A 7,682-nucleotide genomic window follows, 5' to 3' on the forward strand; every position below is an offset into this window, starting at 1 on the left:
CTTCAAACCCAAACTCATCTGGCAACCTGGGCACACCCGGTATTTTATTCTTCGAGCTTTTGCCGCCCACTGTGGATTCACAAATTGGTGTCTAATTCACAAATAACTAAGTAGACACCTGGATTGTGTTTTCTGTGTTGTGAAAGAAACTGCCTTTCTCATAACTGGTTGTCCTACATCTTACAGGCACTTTAGATTTTATCTGGTCTAAAGGATTTTGCCGGGTGAAGTCCTGCGAGGACAGGTTTCTGCTGGTGTTTTTGAAAAGCTGCCCAGAAAGGTACCTTGAAGCAGCCATGGAGAATGGTAGGAGATACTGCAGTAATATCCAAACAAGGCTCACATCATTTAACACAGTAAGTGAAATTACACACTAGGGCGGGCTAGTCTGAAACCTTATTTCTTAAATTCTTAAAGTGCGTTTGTTCCAGATCAGTTCTGTAATTTGTAGGGTCTCAAATAGGTTCTGTGTGTTAGGATTTAATTTTGCTGGTATAAGATGCACACACAGTAGGAAATTTTTTTCAGTAACAATTCAGCATAATTTTTCAGCTACAAACCTGACCTGAAAACCAGCTGGTTTTAATATCTTTGAAAAGTAATGTAGCATCATGCAATGATATTAGAAACAGCTGACGTTCTCATTTATGCAGTAAAAGAAAAATAATATAATGTGATGTGGTACTATGTACAGTAGTATCTAATATGATCTCTCAATACTATTATATTAAAACTTTGACATTCCTTATCATTCTTTTTCCTTTACCAAAAAGCAACTAATTTGTTAGCAAAAGTTCCATGGTTTCATGGATATGTTTCTGTTTCAACAGAGGACTCTTTTGAAAGAAAATAATACATATGGAAAATCCCTCTTACCTGCTCAAATTAGCAACAAAATGGTATAGATATTTCAGTGTGGATGATATATATATTTAGGGAATGAAAGCAGAAGGCTCCTGCTGCCAAATATTTAATTAATAGGGTTAAACAAGAGTAAATACTGAGGCATCAGTTATAAACTATGTCTTGGAAGAAGTGGTTAAACAATAAAGGCTCAGGGACTGCATTTCTTAACACAAGTGTGGCTGCTGCAAAAGCTGTTCGCTATATACCACTACATCCTTTTTTTCCAGAGCACATGAACCAGGTTTGTGGTATGCTACTGATGGCAGTGCACTCCCCAGATTTACTTTAGTATCTGAGCCCTGAGAAGATAGTGACATCTATGAAGTATTGCAAAATCTCAGCTCCTCCTGAGAGCAGCAGGACTAAGAAGCTCAAGAAATGTGCAGGGCCAGATCTCTCCAGTGTCCCTTCCAAATGTTGGGGAGTTGGAAAATATTGTGCAGTTCATCCGGAAGGCACAGCTGGAGCTTCAGTAACAGGTAATGCAGCACCTGAGAAATATCCCTAGCAAGATTTTCTTATTCATTTAAATTAATTTGTGTCCTCAGAGGACATGGTTACACAGACATTGTTTTGAATGGAATTAATGCTTTATGGAGCTCCCATTCCCCTTGCAAATTCTCACGCCTGTGTTATCCCTTTACTGTGCCAAATCAGGTGTGTGTGTGCAGCTGCATGGTAAACTGATCTGGCTGGAAAACAACCTATTTTTTTCTGAATCATCCCAAGCTGTCCCTGTTCCACCACTTGGTTCACAACCTAGCTGTGCAAGCTGCTGCAAGGGTGGTTTGAGGAGGCAACGGGAACAAGAAGTCATGAACAGAGGGGTATGAACTAAGCTAGTAAAACAGCTTAGGCAGTGCTACCACCAAGTGTGAAACTAGGCTCTGACACTGTACGTGTTGCCGGAAAGGAAGGGAGTGTACAAACAAGCACTGGCTAACAAAGTCTTGGCACAGACTCAACCATGTGTAGGACACTTTAAGGCCAAACCCCAAATCCCTTACATAGCTGTTACAGAAGTCCTTGGGCCACACAAAGAAAAGTGGGAGGAAATCAGAGCTGTAACTAAACTCAGTGAAGTTAGGACAACATATAAGCAATTTCAGGAAGAGAAGTTCTCATGATATACTTCATACCTCACATGCATCTTACAGTTAGCTTCAACTGTGCAGAACAAGCCAGGTCAGCCTCATTTCTAGCTTCATAATTAGTAAAATGTTTTAAACAAAGTATACATTCTTTAAAGGTTGGAGCTGGGACCCTTATTTAGATGCCTACAGTGCAGGTTTCTGATCTCTTCTGGCTGTTTCATCTTAGGAGGAACTGAATTGCATCCTAAATGTGCACGAATGCCATCCTGGCTGAGACCAAGTGGCTCAGAAGTGGGGATGGAGGTGTTGGGTGAAACTTGTGGCTCCTCATCTGGGAGACAGGGTCAATGTGCATGGTCCCCATCTCAGTGCCATAGAATGGGTAACAGTTGCTGATATGACGGGATGCAAGTGGGAAAAGTGTGAGTGAACAGGCTCCCCAAAAACACCTGCAACGGCATTTGCCCCAAAGCAGGTCATGCAAAAGAGGAAAATAACAGTAATGAAGTTTGCTTAAGAGATGGCCATCAGCTGGATTAAATAGTAACCAGGAAATTACCAAGAGACTTCTGAAAAAAAAAAAAATTGAGTCAGCTTCAAAAGAAATCTAAACAAAGCATTCAGTTTCATGATAAGGGAAGAGAAACCTGGCCTGACAACGCAAGGCATCACCCCGTTGGCATGGGACATGTGAGTTATGGGTGCCTGTAGCTTTGTGCATCTGGGAGGGGATTGAAATTTTGGGGATTACTCATAGAAGGTTGCTCAGGCATTTGTAGGTGTTTGTTAGCATTCTGGTTTATCTGTTGTAATGTTGGTACTGATTCCATATGTGATTATGTGACATTAATAAACCAGCGACAATTATTAATGAATCCCTGTTATTAAAACCACATGGGTGGAGCAGTTTCATCCTGTGATGGGAACTAGCAAATTCTATCCTTCTCCCACTGGCAAAAATACAAACTGGAGTGGAGGTAAGTCTGAAAAACTTTAATGCAGGTATATTCATACAGTTCCTCTCTGAGACAACCCTTTTGTAATTCTGAATTCCTTGGTAATTCTGGATTTTTTTTTTCTTGTCTTCCTTCGGCAGCATTTCATTGTCATTCAAGGCAGACAAACACATATCCATTACCCTGAATCATATAAAAGTGTCTATGTGGGAGGAATTTAACTCCATAAAAATACTTTTCTACTGCACACCACTCCACCATATTTGTAGAAATATAGGTAGGCCTGTTTGGATGTTCTGATGGATTTCCCCATGTAGGAAACTATCAGTATCAGATGTGAACTTCACTAAATGTATTTCTTTTTTCTCATACCAAAACCTAATTTTCTCCATCATTACTAAATTTGGCGATGGTCAGAAGGCTGTTTATCCATACCTAGTTAGAACTACAAAGTTTCAGCATTTTACTGATGAATAAAATCAGCACTCCACCAAGAAGTATCACAGGATTTCAGTGTAGGGGTGTGCACATTTCACCTATGTTTACAGTGGGAATACCAGGTAATTTAAAAGAAGCGCATTTGGTTTAGACTGTTTCACTCATTGATACCAAATCTGTGCTACAGCATCATCTAAAAGTACAAATTTAATCCATATGAAGTGTCAGCATATAATACCACTTCTGTCATGTTAAAACATAGGAGATGGTGTTTACACCAGTGTTGTAGTCCTTTGTAGTTGGGGTCCGGCAGATGATACCTGATCCACTATAAAATATGCTTGGACAAAATTATTTCTGCAAAATATGTATTACACTTCAGCTGGCATTATGAGTTTGCACCACTTTGTGCCAAGTAACTGCAGTGGTTTTGATCCTCTACTTTATGCTCTGGGACCCAGCCTTTCATCATGTGGAACCATGGCCTTGGATGGTATTCAGGCTGCATGAACTGGGCCCCACCCTCAGTATGATGAAGGGCTTCTTGTGTTCATGAAAGCCAGCATGTTCTTCACCAGTGCATCATCTAGTCTAATAAAAAATATTACCTCTCACTGTAGGCATTGCCTCTTTTTCAAGCGCTTGACAGTTCAAAAGTTTCCCACTCTGAAAGAGCATCATGACATTTCTATATTCTGTCACCAGAACAGTGGGTGAGCAGAAAGTGTTCGTTATATAAATAAGACTCTATCACAGCAAGAAAAGTCCTCCATGAAGGAGCCTTCAACTGGATTGCTCCCACTGTGTTTGCCTGGGTGGACAGCTGTGCCTCCATACACTCATCATGATTTCCAGGCAACTGCGTGAGTGTGAACACTGTTCCAAAAATGAGACTTCTATCTCTGCCTGCAATACAAACACTACACCACTTCGTAAATCAATCTAATTAACAAATGCATGACAGTGCTAGAGAGAAAGTTGAACTGCTTTTGCAAGATTTGTTTAGTTAAATCAATTCAGTGCTGCCAATGCTGAAAAGCAGAAGTTAATAAAATAACCTTGGCCCAGCTTGGTTCATGTCACATTTGAAAGGACAGAGGATGTCTAAATAGCAGAACTCCTGTTTAAAAATGGAAGGGCAGAAGTAAGCGAATGTCTAGTCATCTGTTTCAAAGATGCTGAATTACAAACATCTGCATTTCCATCAACACTGTTAACAGTGATGAAATGTACCATCTGTAAGTACTTTTTCGTATTCTGTGAACTCAAAATGCTTGGGGGAAAAAAGAAACTTTTCTGTTGAACTAATATACATTTTGTATACTTTTCCATGTAGATAATGACCTACAAGTTTGATGATAGAGGCAAGCACAAGTATCTCGAAGAAACTGAAAATATTTTGTAATGTGATGTCACTTGTCTTGCTTCTGCTGCTCAATCACTCAGGAGGAATTTTTTTTTCCATGATACTTTCATACATTTTATTTCATTTTCACAACAGCAGATGTCAATGGGACTTATCTTAGAAATTCATCTTTTAAGCAGCAGTCCTGCAGGCTAAGGAAATGGCATAAGAAGACAGTACAGAATGCTCTTCAGTATTACAATATGAAAGCCTCTGAGGGTCTGTCTCTGACAAATGGACCTTTCTCAGCAACAGCTCTAACATTTCTCAGGGTAAGACATCCTGTGAAAATACTCAGTTCTTCCAGGACCTTGTCTGGCAACTGCTTCTCACTAGAACAGATAAAGCATCACTTCCTCAACATGCAGGTCTCTAACAGTGGCTACACAGCTAAGACTTCAGTAGTTAAACTTGTGGTTCTGTGAATAAAATGCTTATCACTTATCTGTTGAGTATTAAACATTTGAATCAAAAAGAGCCATGCCCACCCTTTTGTTCTGTTTAAATCATGGAGAGACCTTAATGTAAATTTGGTGCATCAACTTCACATTTTCATTCCATTCACATAGTTTTCCCAGCAAAGACTGGAGGAAAAGAAGCTGTGTCTATCAGCCGTGCCTACTTTAATGACTTGCAGTTACTAATCACGCTTGATCTTTCCCTCTTTGCAATTACAGTTCTCAGCATTTTTATTTTGGGTGCTTTGATGCATTATTTAATGCACATGAAATTATTTGCTACTGAAGTTTTGTCAAAAGAACAAATCTTTCCCTCATAATAAGCCATTCAGCCTCTGTGATGGGCAAAAAGAAAAAGGAAAAACAATCTCTCTACAGGTGACTAGTCTAGTAATACAGCTGTAGCTCCTCGATCCATTTTATTTTATGACAAAACTGGTTTAACAGGCAACCAGACCCATATTTTGCCCTTGTCTGCTTTTTCTCCTCATTATACACATACACTTTCTCATTGGTATCAGTCCTATGGAGCTGTACTGTACATTGGACTGCCAAATAATTAAATTAAATAATAACCTATAATAGCTCTTTTTTTTTCCTTTTAATATATAGTCTGAATTAGAGTGGCACTGGCAACTGAAGGAGCAATAAACTGCACAGTAGATGTGGGAACACATAGCTATGAGACAAGATACCTGGCAGCAAGGACAAGAACTACTTAAGCCAGTTTTGCTATCCTAGAAAATATATGGTGTATCTACCTAGATGGGATATGGAGAAATTTGATCCACCTTAACAGTATCTGTTCTCCCTCTGTCACACATTCATGCCAAGAAACTCCACTGTCATGGGTAAGCATTGTGTGAGTTTCACTCTCTACCTCATGTAAATTTACCACGGTTAGCTCTTAAATGTCTCCATTTCCTGTGTCTTTAAGCTCTTGTGGGATTCACTCTTCTCCCTTTTTCTCCATGTTCCACTCCTCCCCACACCCTACTTCCCTTCAGAAATTGCTATTCAAATCATGTTTCTATATTACTGAGGTATTTTTAAAGTTGTACTCATGAGGAATAGTTGCATCCTGAGCTATGGGACAGGTTAAAAACAGAAATTAATTAAATATGAATGTACATATGGTATTTTACTGACTTTAAATACCGTGTATAATCCTTGCCTCAACAGTTGTACTGGTACAGTTCACTATTAAAAACATCCAAAAGTGATGTTTTTTCAACTATTTCTGTTGTTCAGTTCATAGGATTAGCCTTTTCCCAAGATACCAAATTTTCCCATATGCCTTGAAATGGACAATACTGGAAAGCCTTTACAGATTGATTTTAATGGAAAACTGCAAGGTCTTTCCATTTTTCTTTCTTTGACCTTCTGAGTCCAACTCTACTCTTCCTGAGATCAGCTCCACTCCTCCTGAGATCAGCTCCCCTCTGTTCTTTACTCTGCTCCAAGATCTCCAATGGTTAAAAAGATAAGTGGAAGAGCACTTGATTCTGTCTTCTACTGACAATCATTTCACTCATTACAGGGTCTTTAAAAAAGGCTTAATCTCATCTAAAACATGAGTATGTCTTAATTATGGCAGTTGCATAGTACCAGTAAAGCACAGTCAGAGTTGCTGAACAGGAATGACTAAAGTGCCTACAGTCTCCTTGTCCTTCCAACTTGGGTGGAAGTTCCAACTCATAAACATCTAAGAGAAATTACTAAAATTAAATGCTGTTGCCACAGAAACTATGGTCTTTGGCTGTATTAGAATTTATTACCTATTTGTAATTAAATATCTACCAGGAAAAACCCCAAAACAGGATGGGCATTGCTCTGATAGAGTTGTGCCACAGCATCCTAAGGTCTACCAGCACACCAAGGCTATGGTATCTCACTGAGGAGCAGTGTGGCTAGCCACCCAGTGGGGTAGAAAGCTGAGGACACTGCCTCAAGCTGTAATCCTCTGCCAGGGCACCATCACCCTCAGACGTGTTTTGTATTTTGAGTGGATGCCTGTAATTCAGCATGTCTGTAATTCTTTAGAGGGTCAGCTGACCACCGATTTCCTGGATGTACACTTGGCTTGGGATAGTTCTCCTATTCTTGTAATTATTTTAGTTTTACATGCAATTACTTGTATACTTCCTTCTTTTAGCATATTGCCTACATGTTTAACTTTAACTGGTAACTCTTTTCTGGAGAATTAGGAATACTGATTCTTTTCAAAAGGTAGAGTTTGGTTATTCTGCAACATTGTCCTTTAAATTAAAAAAAAAAAATAGTATATACGCTAGCCTAGGTTTGCCTCTTCCTAAGCCAGTGTGGGTGATTCTGATATTAGGGCAAGGTGTCAGTTTGGTGCGCCCTGGCCTTGTTGAGTTTCCACCTAATCAACTTTAAAAACAGTCTGACATTTCCTTCCTCA

The 7,682-nt window shown here is 39.4% G+C and overlaps 1 long non-coding RNA gene across 1 annotated transcript; it reads left to right on the forward strand.

Moving 5' to 3' along the window:
- Positions 1–205: 205 nt before the first annotated feature.
- LOC120323576 lies at positions 206–4,817 on the forward strand. The gene is made up of 3 exons (XR_005564190.1): positions 206–356; positions 1,134–1,385; positions 4,731–4,817. It is a non-coding gene; the product is annotated as an uncharacterized LOC120323576 (long non-coding RNA).
- The last annotated feature ends 2,865 nt before the right edge of the window (positions 4,818–7,682 follow it).

This window comes from Pipra filicauda, unplaced genomic scaffold (genome assembly GCF_003945595.2).
Source record: "Pipra filicauda isolate LSUMZ 115617 unplaced genomic scaffold, ASM394559v2 scaffold28_size6257848_pilon, whole genome shotgun sequence".
NCBI lineage: Eukaryota > Metazoa > Chordata > Aves > Passeriformes > Pipridae > Pipra > Pipra filicauda.